At 31.4% G+C, this 9,068-nt stretch overlaps 1 long non-coding RNA gene across 2 annotated transcripts in view; it reads right to left on the bottom strand.

Moving 5' to 3' along the window:
- Nucleotides 1-2,254: 2,254 nt before the first annotated feature.
- The window catches only part of LOC107877125, a 51,634-nt gene continuing 44,820 nt past the window's right edge, over nucleotides 2,255-9,068 (bottom strand). Inside the window, exon 4 of one of the 2 annotated variants that reach the window (XR_007042631.1) lies at nucleotides 2,255-2,635. This is a non-coding gene — a long non-coding RNA (uncharacterized LOC107877125). Of the gene's footprint in view, nucleotides 2,636-3,032; nucleotides 3,364-9,068 lie in introns of those variants that run through there. The other variant, XR_007042632.1, reaches the window with a different exon arrangement.

Here is a 9,068-nt window from a genome sequence, read left to right as displayed (position 1 = left end):
CAATAATCATATTATCAAGCATGAACATTTTGATAATTTAACCTAAGCTTGATGCATGGGTTATTTATCCTAAGATTGAATATGGTTACTTCAAGAAAAATGATGCTTTAAGCATCTTGAGAACATATTATTTTTCAGATTTTTAGAAAAGTTTTGATCTTTGATCATTAGTTTACCTATGGAATCCACTTTACAGAATTTAGATCAGCTTTATTTACAAATTTAAAAAGATAAATGCATATTTGGTTTTCGATAAACCCTTATGCTAGTTTTAAAAGTAGATTTCCAACAAAATAAGCATAACAGCTAATAAGGGAGTAGCATTTAGCACCGAGCGGGAAGTGTGGGTTTAGCGTATCCTACTTCCACATTACTACATAGCCAACGTAAGGTATAGATTATCATATTATTCTCACTTATATGTGGATGACAGTTACAGATATAATCACTTAGCTCAAGTTATACTCCCTGGCAAGTGTATGAAACCTCTCCCCAATGTGAGGTTTCTTCCTTAGGAGGACGAGATGTTGGATTGCATGTTAGCTCACATGGTTTATGTTGGTTAAGAAAGAACCTGGCTTCAGATAAACTATTTTCTTTAAGGCCCTAAGATGAAGTATTTTTTAGATTTTAGAAATTAAGTGTAAAGGCTCACAAACTTTCTCAGATATTACTTTACTTAAGATTCCAGTTACAAAATTACAACTTTTAGTTTTCAGACATAAAAGGTGAGCCCTTTTTCACTTAGCCTATATGGTTTAAGAACAAGAACAGAATAAAGATTTCAGAACCAAGAGTAATAGCTCACAAGATTTAAATTGCATGTTTTATTAATCATTATTTGACTTTCAGATTTCTGATTACTCAAGCTTAAGTGAGTCATTTACATTTAGCATACATGATGTTTTCTATAAACTGTGATGATATTGTTTACTTATTGCATGCACCCCCATATGCAGGTTCAGGTGCTCATTGTCAGCAATGAGAGTGATTTTCGAGCATCTCATCTACATCCCTCCAGTTGGTGAGTCTTATTAGTTCGGGGACTTAGCTATTCAGATTTTTAGTTGTTAGTAAATGTTTTCATTACTCTTTTCAGATAGTCTAGGTCAGCTGGGGGCCTGTCCCAGTGACTCTCTAGATTCAGTTAGTAAAGGTTTGTCGGAATACTAGATTCAGTCTTGGATTTCAGATATCGTATTTATACATTTTTGTATTGGTTTTATCGGATTGATGTGATCAGTATTTTATGATATACTCAAACTTTTTAGACAGTTTTCTATATTGTCATTATCATATATTCATATTTCCCTATTTTGAGATTTAGACCTAATAGAAAGCAGCCAGGGTTAGCTTAAGAATGCTTGGAGTTCGAAACACTGGTATCCTGGGAACTAGATTTCGGGGCGTTACATACATGAAGGTCAATCCTATGGTATAACAATTGCATGCATTGAATTTCTTTCTGAGTGTGAGTGTATTTCTCTAGATGTCACCAAATCCAATAAGAAAATTACTCAATTATGTGTGAAATAGGACTTCTATTCTAGAAAAGGGCCTTTAAAACATGAGGATAGGTGTAATTTGAAACATTTATTTCAGGTAAGATGAATAAATCCTGTCGATACTTAGATATGTCTAAGGTACTGCTTAAAACTATAAGCGTTGCCTTGTTGTCGATCTCGGTTAACTGGGAAAGAGATGAGGGGATTCTTATGCACACTGCTAATTATTGGTACCAACTGAAGTCAAGGCATGATCGTCCCTTCTTCATCTTTCAGTAATTTTTACCAAAAAAATTCATTCTTTTTTCAGGATGCCTACTTTCACATACAGATATTTTTTACTTTTCATTCAAGGCTCCCACTTTTACATACAAATATTTTTTACTTTTCATTCAAGGTATTTCGTTTTAAAATACGGCTATTTGACTTTTCTTTCAGACATATTTCTTTAAATATCGACATTTTATTTTTCAGTTAGATGCGCATTTTTGAGTATTTTTACATTTTTTATAGCCCACTAGTTTAGAGGCTATTATGTTTGCTCTACCAGTCAAGAGCCTTTTGCATTTCAATGGCCCTTCCAATTAAGAGGCTATTAGATATCATTCACCTCACTTTTTAAGGGTCTTAGTCTTCGTAGACAATTGAAGATGACAATCAACATCAGTCTCAATACACAATTGGTGATGTCATAGATCTATCTCCATAAACAATTTAAGCTACCATGCATAATCTTCATAAATAATTACAGGTGACAATAAACATAGTCTTCATAGAAAATTGAAGACGACATTTATCACAGAGTCTCTATATACAACGGAAACATTATTTTATCGTCAAGTCTCCGTAGACAATTGGAGATATCATGCATTAAGTCCCTGAAGACAATCAGTGTACTTTACCATAATCAACATAGTCTTTGTAGACAATCTAAGAAGATCATTTATGACATAATCTTCATTGACAATCATAGACATCATTCATTACATAGTCTTTGTAGACAATCAGAGGCGTCATTTATTATCAAGTCTCCATAGAGAATCAGAGATATCATACATAGTCTTCGTAGACAATCGTAGATGAAAATCAATATCAGTCTTCAAAGATAATTGGAGATGTCATCCATCAATCTTCATAGAAAATTGAAGACAACAATCAACATCAGTCTTCGTAGATAATCAGAGACGACATTCAACATCAGTCTTCATAGACAATAAGAGATATCATGCATAGTCTTTGTAGACAATCGAAGACGACAATAGCATCAGTCTTCATAGATAATTGAAGACATCATTCATCAACATCAGTCTTTATAGACAATGAAAGATGGCAATTAGTATTAGTCTTCAAAGGCAATTAGAGATATCATCTATTAAATCTCCATAGACAATCTGAGACATCTTTCATTCTCAAGTCCCCGTAGATAATTAGAGACATCCTTCATTCTTAAGTCTTCATAGACAATCAAAGATGACAATCAATATAAGTCTCCATAAATAATTAGAAATGACATACTTCAAGTCCTCGTAGACAATCAAAGATGTTATTCATCCTCAAGTTCCCGTAAAAATTCGGTGAAGTCGCATATATTTTCAATCAAAATACAATCCACAATAACAAGACATTTTTTTCTCTTTGCCAGAAGACAGTGTTAGTCATGAATTATGCACTAGGGAAAGTACACAATCTTCTAAAAAATTTATCTTATTTTCTCATTTCAAACTAATTGACCTAATTCTCGTGATACTCGACATATGTAGGAAACTTTATGCATAGTTTGTTCATCACAATTCCATAACCATTCTTTCTCCCCAGCATGTACACAATCTTGCATCCCAGCATCTCACAGCTCGATACTCTACAATGTTGAAAGGAGCATAAAAAATAGAGAAACACTTCTGTTCTGAAATAGTTCTTATTTCACTAATAATTTCACATGGTCTTTCACTATTAATAATAGGTTAATTTGCCTAATCTTTTCAACTAAACCCGACTTGATCCTCATATAACTCGAGGTATGTAGACAACTCTAAACTAGAGTTCAGTCAAATTTTTTTATCAAAAATAATTTTTTGTCAAGCAAAATTAACTACAGACAATATTTTTGTCTGAAGATTTCTATATCGTTTTCAAACAAAAAGGAGCAAAATGTTGACACCCAATTTAGGCTCTCCGTTTTAAACATTAACGCATTTAGGCTTCTTGATCGTTAAAGAGCACAAAATACATTTTTCATACATTTTTACAAATTTTAATAAATTATTGATATTCATCATTATTTTAGGATGTTAATCAATTTATTTTCATATTTTAACTTTAAATAATTTATTGATAATTACCCTTAATTTCTTAAATTTCAGGATTGTTATCAGCTTATTATGATTTTAATATTTTTCCATAGTTATCTGCATGTGTATACTATATAACACTATAATTCTTTATTGTACACTACAATTTTCTTTTTTACATATTATAAATTTAATTGCTTATAACATAATACATTTTTTAAAGATAATTATAGTATATTTGTTGTTTACATTTTTCTGTGATTATATATCAACATTTATACTTTCATACATTATTTAATACAGTCTACAAATGATAATGTCGGCTTAATTATTTTAACACACAAAGCAACAAATAAATTAAGTCAAAATCTCGTCACTTTTTAAAAGGTGACATTTTGAGGTGACGAGTTGGTATATTTTTTCCTTAAATATAATCTTTACAATTGGTTAAAGGGATGAAAAAAATCCGTAATATAATAACTCATAGTTTAAATTATACTTCAAGGAGACAAGAGGGTTTTATTTTTTGGGTAAAGAAAGGTGTCATTTTTATTTATAAATAAGGGAGGGGTTTTCTTTTTTAATTATTCTCAACGAAAAAAATACATAAAACATACACACAAAAAATAATCTCAGATATTTTCTATTTTTTCTCATCTTTTCTTTCTCACAGCTTCATGCCCTCTGTCTTTCATCTCCGTCAATGAGCTCACCAAAACTCCTCACTTCCGCACATAATCATCGTTGGTGACCACCAAGACACCACTACCATGGCCTTTATTTTCCCTATCACTGATCTCTCTCTGTCTCTCTGTTTCTCACTATTGTTGGCTCGCTGAAGTTGAGGGACGACGAACTTTAGTGGAACCTCTACTGGGACTTCCCCCATCTCTCTCTCTCCACTTTATTGTTGTCCTCATCACTTTCGTACCAAATGGGTTAGATCTGGCCATAGGCATACGTTCTCTGGTGTTGCTCTTGCAAAAACTATGAAAGCAACGTTGTTCCTTTTGTCCTCTAACTTTTGTCACTGTCACTACTGTTTTGTGGTTGTTACTATTTTATTTTTAATTTTTATAATTTTTCTTAATGTGATGCTATGGAATCTACAAATTTGACCGGAGTTGGTTATTCTCCAATGAAACTCTACTAAAATGGACAAGGCTCAACTATTGTCGCTCTCTTTCGTGAATTTAATGACTGCTTTATTTTTTTTCTTTCATAGTATTTTCTTACTGTGATTTAATATTTGATTTTATGATTTTCTCTATTTTGGCTATCTTTTCCAATCATACTACTATTTAATATCTGCTTTAACGTTTTTGCTCTATTTTGGCTATTTTGTCATGCTTATTGCTATTCTATATTTGCTTTCATGGTTTTGCTCTGATTTGGCTATCTTGGCCATGGATGTGTTGTTGTTGTAATGTTTTAATCTTCATGGATTTTTATGATTAATTTATGATTGTTATGATTAATTTAGGATCGATTTTCACCCGAAAAGTTTAATCCGGAGATGGTTTTACTTGGTTACCATATGGATGATTTTTGTCCTATTTTAGACATTTTTCCTTTCAATTTGACTTATTAATTATTACACTGATAATGAATAAATACTAAATTATTTGTCCAATAAAAAAATTGTCAGTTTTTTAGGCCTCCACAAATTGAAAGACGGATATTATGCATACAAATACGTAATAAAATAAAATAAATTTGGGTGATGATTAATTTTGTATTACAAAACAAAAGGTTATATGATTGGTATCTTGGAAAGGTGATTTAGGACGTCCAATAAATTTTGCAACTACTTTGTGGCCATGGCATGTCTAAAATCTTATCTAAGCCACTTTTAACGATAAAATCTATTTTTTATATACATATATGCATATGTAGTTCTTAATTTATTTTGATAATTATTTATTTGTTACTAACATTTTTATGACGAGGGTTTTGTACATGTTCTCAAGAATATTTGGTGAAAGTGGCATTCAAATGGGAGTTTAACCTTTACATTGATATTGTTACATTTTTACACTTGTATAAAATATTAATTATAGTTTCGGAAACTTTATTTTTGGGGCTTTGGGTGGGGATGTTTTTAGTTACACAATATTCATCACGCTTTTAGGAAAATTCAAGTCATTAATATTTATATTAAATTGATTTAGATTAATTAATCAAAGAATTCAAAATTTTTACACCAAAAACTATTACGTAGTCTTTCCTTTAGAATAATTTTTTTTATTCAATCTTGTCTTTTCTTTACATACATACACTTATATACTTTTGTTTATATATATTTTATGATAGCATACGCATTATATTATTTCAATACATATTTTATATTTGTATTTGTAAACACTAATTATTTTTTATTTCTCTTTTAATAAACCTAAGTCTGGCGGGGAACCACATTCGTGGATTCTGAAGGATGCATAACCCCTTCCCTTCAGAATAATTTGAACCCTATTCTATAATCAAAATTGATTTGTAGATTAAAATACAAGTCATACATGTTAATAAATAAATAGGTTTTCATATTTTTCTTATAAACTTTGGTGGTGACTCTATACAAAATCAATTCTTTTAGAGTCCATTGTGTCATGCTTGTTTTAACCTTAGGTAAAATAGGGCATGGATGGATGTTCTATGAGTACAATCGTTACTTCTTCTAGATTACATCCACTGGACTTATGAGGCCCCATAATGGATTATTTACTTATGTTTGTATCTGGGCTTATGGAGGCCCATTTACGCTAGAAATAGTTAGGTTATCTTCATTATCATTATTTGAGTTATTTACATTCAGTATTTGGAGAATTATTCTAGGTTTTCCCTTTTCTCCTAACTTAGTTTATTAACTTGTATTTTATTATATTTATATTATGATTTAGCTCTGTCAATCATTGATATTTACTGAGTACCAGTTTCTACGGTACTCATACTACACTAATATATATTTTTTTGTCTATATTCAATACTAGCTACTAAATGTTGACGATGTGTTAGTTCGGGTCAAAGTTCAGAGATAGGGTCATCTCTCGGAGCTGGAGTTAACCTTCTCTCTATATTTTATTTTTGGATGGTTAATCTATTTTGAGTCTGTTGTAACTTGACTTTGATAGTACTCATATTCTTTTGATTAGAGGCTCTTGTACCAACCTTACTTGGTTGTGGGATGCTATTACTCTTTTCATTATTTCTCCCCAGTTACATTATTATTCTTATGTTTTATGGATTTTATTCTATTGACTTGTATAGTTATTACATTTATGCCATTTTTTACCAACTAGCCCATTACTTGTAGCTTCAGGCTACGGTTTGGCTTACCTACTAATGTGTAAAGTAGGTACTATCATGACTCATGAAATCAAGTCATGATAGCGGTCTAGGTATTCAAAATTTTATAATCCATTGGGTATTACAACTTTGAGTTAGGATCCAAGTATCGATAATTAATTGCTTATGATCTAACAGAAAGGGTGTTAAGTCTAAAAATATAGACCTCAACTATTTATTCTTTAATCATTCAGAGATGAATTATGTCTAAATTGGTTTCTATTATAATGATCTAAGCCATTGTTACTAGGAAATGCTTTGATATTAGTGCAGGGTGCGGATATTATAAAAATTTCATTAGTAAAATTATGCGGGGCCACATGTGTTGGAATTTTAAAACTTAAAAAAAATTGGGTTGGGTTGATGTCAGACTGTTATTGCTGGATTTATTCTGCTACAATGGTGCACATGCCTCTATAGCTGGATGACATAGACAAAAATATCCACTTATGCGGGTTTTATTATGTTCAATACTTTGGTTGAAATATATGATGTAAGAGGCTCCAAAATGCCTCAGGGTTACCTCCCTATCTAGGAACTATGGAGAAGAGAAAAAAGGGTAGGATAGGTGTAAACCTATGCATATTTAAGGATTAACATATGAAGTTTTGACGAGGTTGGATTTTGCATTTGTTCGTCCTTTCTACAACTACTTGATATCTAAGTAAGCTAAGGTTAATTATAGCATAGACCCAGGTTAGAGAGAATGATTGTAACATAGATGGACAGGAGATTTCATGTCTAGGCCTACAAGAATAGAGTTAAAATAGCAAAAATTTGTTAGGGTTAGAGTAGCGTGCAATAATGGGATATTTTTATATATTATCATGTTATGTCATGCCTTGTTATAAATGTTTCTCTACCGTAGATTAATACTTGAGGTGTTAGGAAGCATAAATTAGTAGTTATTACTTAAACCTTGAGGAAAAAGACAATACCCTATAATGTATATATGTGTGCAGGGGTGAGTTTTCAAAAATTCTACGATGGTAAATCCTCATTGTCCATTTGAAATGAAACATTAAGGTAGGTGATATGATGAAGGCTCTAAATGGTAGTAGGTAATGGTATAGTATTTTAATCCAATTTGTGTTATATGTGCATGATAACAACCTCGTAATTTGGATTGTTAGTATATGTTGTTTGGTGTGTTCTATGCAAAGAATTTTTATATTGTTTTATGATTTTAACCTACCTCATTTTGAAATATTGAATTTTTTTGTATTTGTAACATTCTTATAGGTTATTGGTGAAACAAGGTTGGCAGAAACTTGTGTTTAGGATTTAATACCTAGACAAAAATTATCCAGTTCAGGTTATGTCTAGAGGTTAGATGTATCTCTTATAAGTGTATCTCCTATAGCATTTATGTAAGAGTGTCAGGTGAGTGTGATGGTTCCATGAGTGAGCTAGGGATCATATTCTTATGCTTTTTATATTTAGGATTCTTCTGTGGTTCGATCACATATCTTATATTTTAGGATCTTATTTTCAGACTCTGGGTTGTTGACTCATTTTTTGTTGGCTTGATTTGTTGTCGCTGAACTTGTTTGAACGGGTTTGATTTAACTACTTGTTGTTAATATGTTAACTTGTTTATTGAATATCCTAAAGGTCTTATTTGATACTATTTGTGCTAAAGGTATGGGTTGTGCATGTATTAACATGTGGTACCATACTTCAGTTATGCGCTGACTGCTTACTATTTGACTAGTAATTCTTATCGAGTCCTAACTTATTATATTACCTTGAGTGGGATTTATTTTGATTAAAGAGTTATGTGTCAACAAAATATAGAGAATGATAGGTGTAAGATATGGAATAAATTTGAGCTAATGTTCAGGGAATCGGGTGGATAGGTCACATGTCCAAATGGGTCTTCTTTAGGTAAGCTAGGTGACCTATTACATTCTTTAATTAGGCATAGGTATTC

This window comes from Capsicum annuum, chromosome 7 (genome assembly GCF_002878395.1).
Source record: "Capsicum annuum cultivar UCD-10X-F1 chromosome 7, UCD10Xv1.1, whole genome shotgun sequence".
In the NCBI taxonomy this organism is placed as follows: domain Eukaryota; kingdom Viridiplantae; phylum Streptophyta; class Magnoliopsida; order Solanales; family Solanaceae; genus Capsicum; species Capsicum annuum.
Note: the sequence above shows the minus strand (reverse complement) of the source record. Positions and strands in the feature narration are given on the sequence as shown.